The sequence below is a fragment of the Cervus canadensis genome, chromosome 9 (assembly GCF_019320065.1).
Source record: "Cervus canadensis isolate Bull #8, Minnesota chromosome 9, ASM1932006v1, whole genome shotgun sequence".
Lineage (NCBI taxonomy): Eukaryota > Metazoa > Chordata > Mammalia > Artiodactyla > Cervidae > Cervus > Cervus canadensis.
In genome coordinates this window covers 75,951,206-75,961,650 of record NC_057394.1, presented here as the reverse complement: position 1 = coordinate 75,961,650, position 10,445 = coordinate 75,951,206, and the positions used below count along the sequence as shown (strand labels likewise).

The window sequence follows — 10,445 nt, the reverse complement described above, 5'->3', positions numbered from 1 at the left end:
GGAAATGGCTACCCGCTCCAGTATTCTTGCCTGATATATTCTAATCCCATGGACAGAGGAGCTGGCGGGCTACAGTCCATGGGGTCACAAAAGAGGCCAGCATGACTTAACGACTAAACAATCCTGCTCACATCCCTTGGTTTCTGGATCCATGCCTTTTTTTTTTTTTTCCTACTGGGGACATATCATCGTCCATTGGTCACTGGTTTAGCAAGTCTACTATGTCCTGCAGGGTACACTGCAACCTAACTGGCTGTTCAACTCCTCCTCCAGCAGATAATTTTGTCCCTCTGTTAGGGCAGCAGCTTCTGGGTGATGTGATATGTAAGAGACCACAGGTTCCCTGGTTGGGTGTTCTCCATCACATCTCCTAGTTGTGAAGTGTGGCTGTTGATGTTTGTTTTGCAGGCAGCAGTGTTATGAGGAACTGTGAGAATGTGAATCAGGCACTCTGGAGCCTTTAGACAGCAGTGCTGGCTAGGGCCCTGGGAGCAAAGGAGGTAAGTTCATATTAGGAATATGTCAGTTCTACACTATCATGAGTGGCATAGATAGCTAGTGGGAAGCTGCTGCAAAGCTCAGGGAGCTCAGCTCAGGGCTCTGCGATGACCTAAAGGGGTGGGATGGGGGGAAGTGGGAGGGAGGCTCTAGAGGGAGGGGATATGTGTATACGGATAGCCAGTTCACTTTGTTGTACTACAGCAGAAACTAACACAACATTGTAAAGCAATTATACTCCAATTAAAAAAATAAGTTATGATGGTATGAAAGATTAAAAAAAAAAAAGAATATGTTAGTTCTGTCAAGAGGTATTGCACCACATGGAAGAAGTGCCATATAGTTATTCTCCCACCAATGTGCTGGTTGGTCATCTCCTTTAGGGAGGTGCCACCAAGGGATTTGGTGCTAGTTAGTTTTGTTGGTGGCAAAACAAATTTTAAAATACTTATGTGTTTATTTTATTGAACCAGTAGTCATGTGAATGGAGTAGCCACAGGGCAGGGGTGGAGGCCACACATGGGCCCAACAGCCTGGTTTGGGGCTGGTAGGAGTCAGCTCAGTTTTTTCAGAGGAAGGCCAGGTTGCTGAGCCCATGCATGGCCACCACCCCTGCCCTGCACCTACTCCATCCAAAGGACTATTGGGTCAGTACAATAAACACATAAGTATTTTAAAGTTTCCTCATTTTGGGAAGCCTGGTGTGCTGCAGTCCATGGGGTCACAAAGAGTTGGACACGACTGAGTGACTGAACATTTTAATTATCAAATACAGTAAATATTTATAAATATAACTCAGATAATCAAAAGCTCTTGGGATCGTCCATAATTTTTAAGACTGTAAGGAAGTCCTGAGGCAAGAATGTTTGAGAAGCACTGCCTTTGACCAATCACTGTGTCTCTGGCTGGTCAGAACTTCCTGGTTGTGTGCCTTGTACCCACCTAAGGGTTGGGCATTGTCAGTTCAGTTCAGTTCAGTTGCTCAGTCATGTCCAACTCTTTGCAACCCCATGAATCGCACCACATGAAGCCTCCCTGTCCATCACCAACTCCCGGAGTTTACCCAAACTCATGTCCATCGAGTCAGTGATGCCATCCAGCCATCTCATCCTCTGTCATCCCCTTCTCCTCCTGCCCCCAATCCCTCCCAGCATCAGGGTCTTTTCCAATCAGTCAACTCTTCACATGAGGTGGGCAAAGTATTGGAGTTTCAGCTTCAGCATCAGTCCTTCCAGTGAACACCCAGGACTGATCTCATTTAGGATGGACTGGTTGGATCTCCTTGCAGTCCAAGGGACTCTCAAGAGTCTTCTTCAACACCACAGTTCAAAAGCATCAATTCTTCGGTGCTCAGCTTTCTTTATAGTCCAGCTCTCATATTCATACATGACCACTGGAAAAACCACAGCTTTGACTAGATGGACCTTTGTCGGCAAAGTAATGTCTCTGGTTTTTAATATACTGTCTAGGTTGGTCATAGCTTTCCTTCCAAGGAAATTTAATTTCATGGCTGCAGTCACCACCTGAAGTGACTTTGGAGCCAAAGAAAATAAAGTCTGTCACTGTTTCCATTGTTTCCCCATCAATTTGCCATGAAGTGATGGAACCGGATGCCATGATCTTAGTTTTCTGAATGTTGAGTTTTAAGCCAACTTTTTCACTCTCCTCTTTCACTTTCATCAAGAGGCTCTTTAGTTCTTCTTCGCTTTCTGCCATAAGGGTGGTGTCATCTGAATATCTGAGGTTATTGATATTTCTCCTGGAAATCTTGATTCCAGCTTGTGCTTCATCCAACCCAGCATTTTTCATGATCTACTCTGCATATAAGTTAAATAAGCAGGATGACAATATACAGCCTTGATGTACTCCTTTCCCAATTTGGAACCAGTCTGTTGTTCCATATCCAGTTCCAACTGTTGCTTCTTGACTTTCATACCTTCAGATTTCTCAGGAAGCAGGTCAGGTGGTCTGGTATTCCCATCTCTTTAAGAATTTTCCACAGTTTGTTGTGATTCACACAGTCAAAGGCTTTGGTGTAGTCAATAAAGCAGAAGTAGATGTTTTTCTGGAACTCTCTTGTTTTTTCTGTGATCCAACGGATGTTGGCAATTTGACTTCTACTTCCTCTGCCTTTTCTAAATCCAGCTTGAACATCTGGAAGTTCATGGTTCACGTACTGTTGAAGCCTGGCTTAGAGAATTTTGAGCATTGCTTTGCTAGTGTGTGAAATGAGTGCAATTGTATGGTAGTTTGAACATTCTTTGGCATTGACTTTCTTTGGGATTGGAATGAAAACTGACCTTTTCCAGTCCATTATCAGCCCCCTCAAAACTCTATAAGCCATGAATGGGGGACAAGTGGTTCCTCTGCCCCCCCAAACCAAAAATAACCTAGGAGCTACTTTCCACAAAAGGGAGAGTGCATATTGTGCTCCAAACCAAACAAACTGAGAAATCAGATAATCTACTGTATTAAGGGTCTTGGTTTCAGTGCTTTTGATCCTTCAGGGCCTGGTACCTTGTAGAACAATTTTGGTCAGTGACTGTATGACTGACTGAATGAAGAGTGGATAAGTAAATGAATGAGTGAATGAGTGAGTGAATAAAGGCTGGAGAATAGTCCAGATAACCTCTTGAGGTCTTTCCAGCCCTATGGTTTTATATACCTCCTGTGAAACAGTGTTCTGAGGTCTGCATTTGTGTGTGTGTGTGCATGTGTGTGTGTGTGTGTGTGTGTTACGTAAGCAGGAGGAGGATGGTAAGCATGACCTGGAGGTGGCAAATTTCAAGCTGCCACAGCCAAGGGGCACTCAGAAGGTCAGACCAGGGGTAATTGGGAACCTGGAATGGATGGAAAGGTGAGGCTTCAGCAGCCTCTCCACTGCCTGCCTCCTTCCCTTCCCTGTCAAGGCCCAGGTGGATCAATCAGAAAGCTGAAATGCTGGTGGGAAGAACTTGGGCACCTTGATGCTGGTCTGAAGGGAGGCCCCGGTGTTTATAGGTAACAGAGAAGGTTGAATATGATACTTACAGATGACATGGCCAGTCCACAGGACAGTGAACTGCAGGCATGTATTTGGGAGCAACTGCTATTTGGGATTGACTGGGGACACTGTTCCATGTACCCAAATATAAGACACACATTTAGGAATGTTCTGACAGGAACCTGGAAAAGAGAATGGCTCATAGAGCCTCACAGAACTGGGTAGAACTAAAAGAGCTATAGGGGGAACGTGACAGAAATACTTTTAACAGATAATTGCACTGGGGTTGCCCAGGGCTGGGAGATGCTGAAATGAATCAGAGCATCATGCCAGCTTCGTTTAGAGCACGGATCACGTCTAGGCTCCAAGCCCTGTGCTCCATGCCTCATTGGTGCTGCTTGCTCCTGGAACTCTGAGAAAGTCAGCACCACCTGCCTATGGATTTCTCTTTCTTCTTAGAGAGAAGGGCCAATGGCTTGTTATCTTCCAAATGTCTAAAATTGAAATGTGTGAGATTGGGAATTGCCAACAGATTTACTGAAGCCTGGCAAAGTGTTTTAAAATTCTAGTGGGGACTTCATCACCCAGTAGAGATGAGTGACTTGTTTTTTTGTAGGGATGGCTGACATGACAGATGAACCCAAGAGAACTGGGAGTAGGGGGGGTCTCGCTGACAGAGCATGGTGCCTGTATCCCGTGTGGCCTGACAACCTGGGGAGTGCTGGAGCTTGATAGCCGGGATGTGCAGTGAGATAAAGAGATTTCTTTTTCCTTGATCTGTCCTCAAAGAACACGTGTTTAAGAATCATCCTATGTCAGAACCTAAGAGCTATCATTAAAACTGAGTCTGTACGTGGCAGCATGTAGAAACTTAATGTCTTCCAATGCCATGTCTTGGACTTTTATAATTTTCTTTGGATCTGATGAGCCACACTTACCTGAATAGGAAAAGTTTAAAGTAAAAAGTGAAAGAATAAACAAGTCATAGATAGTTACTAATACCATTTTAGTGTGCATGCCTTTTTTGGTTTGCATTTATATATATATTAAAAATAAAATTATAATTGTATTTTAAATAAGCAGAAAACTAACAGAAAGATGATGAGGAAATACATACAAATGCATACATTCATAAAGTGATGCTAGCTGAGAGATCAGTAGCTCATTCAAAGGATAACTACTTGGAGGACAAGGCCCTTGAACTGGAATTTAGATTTTCAGTATAGAAGTGTCCTAGATCCTCAAGTTATCTGTCAAAAAACCAACCCCCGCCCCCCAACAAAAGGCCTTTTCTTTAGAATGATGGGTGGACAGCTTTCTGTATGTGTACATAATGTATATTTTTAAAGGCAATAAAGTTCACAATTAAGAGCAGGGATGTATTATCTCACATGTTCGGAGTTGAGAAAGCTGAAGCCAACAGAAAAGAATTAGATGAAATAGGCTGGTGGCAGTGAATGCCGGCACCTTGACATAGGGGACAGTGAGTGAGTGAGACCATAAAGTGGAGGCTTGAAGGCAAGCACTTGCTAGAAATGCTAGGACTGAATAACCAGTGTGTGAAGAGAAAAATGGGTTAAGAAACCTCAACAGGGCCATTGTTTTTTTAAATTGAAATATAGTTGATTTCTCCGGTGGCTCAGATGGTAAAGAATCTGCCTATAGTGCAGGAAACCCAGTTTGGATCCCTGGGTTGAGAAGATCCCCTGGAGGAGAAAATGACAACCCACTCCAGTATTCTTGCCTGGAGAATTCCATGGACAGAGGAGCCTGGCGGGCTACAGTCCATGGGGTTGCAAAGAGCTGAACAAGGCTGAGACTTTCACATACACACACACACACACACACACACACACACACACACACGCACACACACACACGGCTGATTTACAATGTTGTGTTACTTTCAGCTGGACAGCACAGTGATTCAAACATATATTTGTACCTATGTGTCTATTTATTCCTTTTCATATTCTTTCCTCCTATGCTAAGTCACTTCAGTCGTGTCTGACTCTGTGCGACCCCATAGACGGCAGCCCACCAAGCTCCCCCATCCCTGGGATTCTCCAGGCAAGAACACTGGAGTGGGTTGCCATTTCCTTCTCCAATGCATGATAGTGAAAAATGAAAGTGAAGTCACTCAGTCGTGTCCGACTCTTAGCAAACTCATGGACTGCAGCCTACCAGGCTCCTCTGTCCATGGGATTTTCCAGGCAAGAGTACTGGAGTGGGGTGCCATTGCCTTCTCCGTCTTTCCCCCTATAGGTTATCACAAAATATTGAGTGTAGTTCCCTGTGCTATACAGTAGGTCCTTTTTGGTTTATCTATTTTGTGTGTAGGAGTGTGTATATGTTAATCTTAAACTCTCAATTTATACCCACCTCCCACCCCCTGCTTAAATAGGGCCATTGTTGGAAATGAAGAAATGAATGAAGCAGGAAGGGACAACAGAGACAATAGTTGATGGTCAGTGGCCTCCTCTGCCCTGTGATTTTTACATGTGGTCCATCCTCATTAATGCTTGTTATCATAAATAATGGCAATATCATTAATAATGATTCCACCAGGAAGAAAGAGAACACTGTCAACCCCAGGAGATGCTGCTAGGGGTTGGTATCCTACTGTATTTGTGAGCATTTTCTGGTAACCCACAAACACTTGTTCTACCATTAAAGTCTAGTTAAGGGAGTGCAGACACAGGCAACAGGATAACTGTAACTTCAGGCAGCATGCGGTAGATACCAAGTGAAAGGTCCAGTGGATGGTTGTGAAGAAGTTCATGGTGGGAAAGACCTTGTGGGCAATGCAGCTCAAGGCAGGGACCCAAATGCTTGGGCTCCCAGAGACAGAGGGAACCTGTGCAGAAAGACATTTTTTACAAACTAATTTTTATTGGAGTCTAGTTGATTTACAATGTTGTGTTAGTTTCTGCTGTACAGTAAAGTGAATGAGTTATGCATATTTGTATATTCGCTCTTTTTTAGATTCTGTTCCCAAATAGATCAGTACAGAGTACTGAGTAGGGTTCCCTGTGCTCTCCAGTATAGAAAGACATTTTGAAGAAGACAGATTTGGTTGCAGATTAGAGCATGAAAGAATGGAGGAAAGGCTTTGAGGCAGAGACATGAGTCAGGAGATGTTGGGAAAATGCCAAACGGAAGGCACAGAGGTGGTGATGGGAGGGTTAGAAAGAAACAAGTGGAAATATTCACAGAACCTGGTAGCTGACTGGATGCTGGGGTCCAGAGAGAAGTTGTAATCAAAGGTGGCTTCAAACCTGGGAGTCAGAGAGAACCATGCTCATCTTGGCAGAATAGATGCTAGATTTAAAAATCAAGTGATGAACTTGAGATGTGGCAAGTTCCAGGTGCCAGGAGGCGTCCCAGGAGAGGCGTTTGGCAGGCATTTGGTGGTGGTGTCTGGTGATAGTTTGGAACTGAATGGTGATGTGGGGGTTGTGTGCATTTAAGTCTTTGTAATTGAAAACTGAAAATGGGTTTGGAGAGAAAGCTGACTGAAGAGAACCCCGGAGGGGTGTGCGTACAGCAGGTCTGCAAAAGGAAGCAGCAGCGGTGGTGGATATGGACAAAGAAGGTGCCGTTAGAGAGTGAGGCAGACTCAGAATGGCGTGGCACAGAGAGCCAAGGGTTGCAAGGAGGGATGGGTGGGAGACATGAACTATTACGAAGAGCTCGGAGACAATCTGGACAAAATATTTCATAACTTCCTGCTTACAAATTGAGCTTCGGCCCTATTCATTACTATTTTTAAAATATAAGTTCTTACTTTTAGAGCAGTTTTGGCGTCTAAGTAAGTAATAAACTGAAAATTTCTCAGTCGTGTCCGACTCTTTGCAAACCTATGGACTATAGTCCATGGAATTCTCCAGGCCAGAATACTGGAGTGGGTAACCTTTCCCTTCTCCAGGGTATCATCCCAACCCAGGGATCAAACCCAGGTCTCCTGCACTGCAGGTGGATTATTTACCAGCTGAGCCACAAAGGAAGCCCAAATATACAGTTCCCGCAACCTGCCTGTCCCAACACATGCACAGCCTTGCCCACTATTAACATCCCCACCAGAGTGGCATACTGGTTATATTAGAGGAAGTTACATTGAAGCATCATTGTCACCCAATGTCCAAAGTTTAATTATGGCTTACTCTTGGTGTTGTATGTTGTATGGGTTTTGACAAATGTATAATGACACGCATCCATTGTTATAATATACAGAATAGTTATATTGCCCCGAAATCTACTGTATTCCATCTTTTCATCCCTCCTTCTCCCCTTACCCTTAGCAACCTATTGTCTCCAGAATTTTACCTTTTCCAGAATGTCATATAGTCAGAATCACAGAGTATGTAACCTTTTCAAGTTGGGCTTTTCCATTTAGTAATGTACATTTAACGTTCCTCCATGTCTTTTCATGGCTTGATGCCTCATTTCTTTTTAGCACTAAATAACATTTCTTTGTTTGCTGTACCACAATTTATTTATTTGTTTACCTACTGGAGGACATCTTAGTTGCTTCCAGGCTTTTTTTTTTTTTAATATTTTGGGATATATACCTAAAATAAAGGAATTTAGGTATTGCTGGGTCATATGGTGATTCCATATGCAGGTTTTTTTTTTGTTTGGACATGTTTTCAATTCATTTGGGTAAATATCAAGGAGCACAATGGCTCCACCATATGGGAAGAGTATGGTTTAGTTTTGTAAGAAACTGCCAAACTGTCTTCCAAAGTTTTGCATTCTTACAGGCATCTTGCATCTCTATGGGAAGTATCGTTCTGCATTCCCGCCAGCAATGAATGAAAGTTCCTGTTGCTTCACAGCCTCGCCAGCATTTGGCGTTGTTAGTATCTTGGGTTTTTGCCATTCCAATAAGTGTAGTGATATCTCAATTGTTGTTTTAATTTGTAGTTATCTAAATGGCATATGATATTGAGCATCCTTTAATATGCTTATTTGCCATTCTTACATCTTCTTTGGTGAACTGTCTATTTAGATCTTTTTTCCACTTAAATCAGGTTATTTTCTTACTGTTTCATTTTTAAAGGTTTTTTTTTTTTAAACATTTTGAATAACAGTACTTTTATATCTTTTATTAAAAAGTCCAGATATGTCATTTACAAAAATAATATCGTTTACAAAGATTTTCTCTCACTCTATACCTTGTTTTTTTCAAATATTTTGGGATTTTCCAGCTATCTTTCTGCTTTTGATTTTTAGATTAATTCCACTGTGGTCTGAGAGCAGACATCATATGATTTCTATTCTTTTAAATTTGTTGTGTCTTATGGCCCAAAACATGGTCGCCTTGGTGAATGTTCTATGTGTGCTTGGGAAGAATATGTGTTCTGTTGTTGTTGGATGAAGTAGTCTATAGATGTCAATTATGTCTGGTTGATGGATGGTGCTGTTGAGTTCAACTATGTCCTTACTGATTTTCTGTCTGCTGGATCTGTGCCTCTCTGTGAGAGGGGTATTGAAGTCTCCAAATATAATAGTAAATTTACCTGTTTCTCCTTGAGTTCCATCAGTTTTGCCTCATGTAGTCTGACACTCTGTTGTTAGGCACATACACACACATATTAAGGACTATTATATCTTTTCCAATAGAGTGCTTAGCATATAAGTCAGTTGGTTTACATTCCTGGAATGATAATTTCAACATTTCTGTCATAATCAGAGTCCATCTCTGATGCTTGCCCCATCTCTTCAAGCTGCATTTTAGGATACCTTGTAATTTTTGTTGAAAGTTGGACATGATGTATTGGGTGAAAGAAGGCATCTCCAAGACATCTCCCCAAATATTCTGATTAAGTAGTTTTACAGTGGGGTCCAGGAAACTGCATTTTACAAGTTTTCAGGTGATTCTGATCCATGAACCCTGTGAACCATAGTTTGGGGAAGGTTGACTCAATCTGGTGAAGTCTCAGGCTTTGCCTCCATACAGTGAGGCAGTGACACCTGCTCCATGGTTTGTGTGTGGAAAGCATCTGGCTGTGAATCTGGTCTATTGAGGGTGTTCAGAAATGTTGGCTCCTTTCCCTCTAGGTATCATTGATTTCATTCAACCATGTGCATCCTGTGTCAGAGAAGAGACCAAAATCCCTAGAATGTGCTGGAAGTTGACAGAAATTAGCTAACAAATTAAGGAGCATCAAACAGCAAAGGGTAATAAGAGTCTGTGAAACACAATAGATGTGTTTTGAAGAACATAGGCTGCTAACAGAATGGATTCCCACTGCCTCCCCACAAGTCAGCCATGTATGGAAATCAAAAATTCCACTCCAGTGAGCGCACTTCCCTGCTCTCAAATGCCAGAAACCATGGAGCAGCAAGCAGGGCTGTACCATTACCACTGGCAGCAAGCAGTTTTATAATGAGTTTTGGAAATTTGACTACTTGCCAGCCTCTGATTCATTAATGTAATATTAGAAGAAAATTAACAGAGGAAATTGACCTCAGAGGACATTTGGGGAGAAGGACAAGTCCATGCTGAACCGAGTCAGCTACCAAGAAAGTGAAACCGGTTTGCCCATGAGCCCGGGAGCTTTCAAGGTTCTTGCTTGCAATGTGTACATTCCATCGTCTTAGCTGGTGACTGCTCCTGCTGTTGCTATAGAGTGGAACTTTCAAGCACTGATGTCTATAATAAGCTAGATGAGCTCACTTGTTAATGCTTTTTCCTTCCTGTTATACTTTTCAGTATGTTAAGCTGCTATTTAACTTTGAATTGTCACAATCTGTGGCATTATATAATGCTATAATTTCTTTGCTATATAATTGGTAAAGAACTTTGCGATACTTCTGGTTGGAGGGGGATTAAAAACTATAGAGAAACATAAGGCTGTGTTTATTTAAGAGCATAAAAAAAATTCCATCAACTCTCCCCAAAATAAGTTGGACAAAAACCATTAAGACTTCTTTATTCCTTTTTTTTCTTTCATGCAAA

General features: G+C 42.3%; 1 long non-coding RNA gene across 1 annotated transcript; it reads left to right on the top strand.

Moving 5' to 3' along the window:
* The first annotated feature begins 255 nt into the window (after positions 1-255).
* LOC122447521 lies at positions 256-10,234 on the top strand. Its single transcript, XR_006271266.1, has 3 exons — positions 256-324; positions 409-500; positions 9,545-10,234. It is a non-coding gene; the product is annotated as an uncharacterized LOC122447521 (long non-coding RNA).
* The last annotated feature ends 211 nt before the right edge of the window (positions 10,235-10,445 follow it).